A 1,535-nucleotide genomic window follows, 5' to 3' on the forward strand; every position below is an offset into this window, starting at 1 on the left:
AGGCCTAGGTCTGAGGCAGGAGCCTCTAAGGTCCCAGAGCAGGGGAGGCGCAGGTGAGTGCCAGTGGTCAAGGTGAGGTACTTGCTCTGATCATGGAGCCAGGGGCTCGCCCGTCCCACCCCAGAGGGGACCCCTCGGCACCCAAGTCCGACGCAGTGCACTGTCAGCTCCAGGACTTCAGGCCTCTGCTGCCTGGGCTGCACCCTGAGGAGCCATCCCACCTCTTTCTTCAGGTTCAGCCGGACACAAACACCATGCCCCTGGGTCAGAGGAGTGAGCTCTGGAAGCTGGAGAAAGACCCAGGCCCGGCCCAGGGCCTGGTGGAGGCACAGCTGTCGGGGGCTGGGGAGGAGAAGGTCCCCCGCGCCCCCTCCTCCTTCTCCACCTTGGCCTCCTCCCAGTCCGCGGCCACATCTGGCTCCTGCTCTGCTCTGTTTCTGGTCCCCTCGGAGGAGGGGTCTGCTGCTGGGTTCCAGAGTCGTCCCCAGAGCTCTCTGAGTGCCTGCCCCTCCCCCACTGCCCAGGCAGCCACTGCCTGCAGCCAGCCTGACCAGGGCTCCAGCAGCTCCGATGAGGAGGGGTCCAGCCCCTGCGAGGAGCCTGAAGAACCCCAGCCGGGGCTCCAAAACATAATCCAGGGGAAGCTGACCGAGCGGGTAGAGTTCCTGCTCCTCAAGTATCACATCAAGTAGCCGACCAGCCAGGCAGAGATGCTGGAGATCGTCAGCCAGGATGCCCTGGATGCCTTCCCTGTGATCTTGGGCCAGACCTCCGAGTGCTTGCAGCTGGTCTTTGGTATGGATGTGAAGGAAGTGGACCCCAGCGACCACTCCTACATCCTGGTCCCCATCCTGGGCCTCACCTATGATGGGATGATGAGCGGTGAGCAGGGAGTGCCCAAGACCGGCCTCCTGAGGGTGAGCCTCCTGCATGGTGAACATGCCCCTGAGGAGGAGGTGTGGGAAACGCTGGGGGTCATGGGGGTGTATGCCGGCCAGGAGCACATCATCTACGGGGAGCCTAGGGAGCTCTTCACCAAAGTCTGGGTGCAGGAAGGTTACGTGGAGTACCGGCAGGTGCCCGGCAGTGACCTGCCTGCTACGAGGTCCCGTGGGGTTCCAGGGCCCACGCCGAAACCAGCAAGTTGCAAATGCTGGATTATTTGCTCCAGGTCAGGCGCGGGCAGCTGGCTTTCTCCCTGGCCCTGTCTGAAGGGGCTGTGAGAGATGAGGAAGAGGGGGCCTGAGCCCTGGGGTCCGCCAGGCCCTTTCCAGGCTTTGCTAGGTTCGGCAGCTTCTCCTGTGGGGTGCTGGGCATGAAGTGAGGCCGCTTGCTGGTTCTTCCCTGTGTGTGTGTTTGTGGGTTCCAGTGAAGACAGAGCTCTGGGCGTTTTAAGGAGTGCAGGGCCAGGAAGGGTTGGGGGAAGAAAGCAGGGCAAGGAGCCTCCTGGGGGTGTGGGGGGGTTGTTTCCTGGGATGACTCCCACATCCAGAGCTTGGTGTCCTTGAGGAAGCTCTCCTGTGGGGTTCCTTGCC

General features: G+C 62.9%; 1 pseudogene; it reads left to right on the top strand.

The window, feature by feature from the left end:
* Positions 1–12: 12 nt before the first annotated feature.
* LOC141372340 (melanoma-associated antigen 8-like) lies at positions 13–1,309 on the top strand (annotated as a pseudogene).
* The last annotated feature ends 226 nt before the right edge of the window (positions 1,310–1,535 follow it).

Source organism: Callorhinus ursinus, unplaced genomic scaffold (assembly GCF_003265705.2).
Source record: "Callorhinus ursinus isolate GAN/ISIS: 27379988/994484 unplaced genomic scaffold, GSC_fseal_2.0 scaffold8500, whole genome shotgun sequence".
NCBI lineage: Eukaryota > Metazoa > Chordata > Mammalia > Carnivora > Otariidae > Callorhinus > Callorhinus ursinus.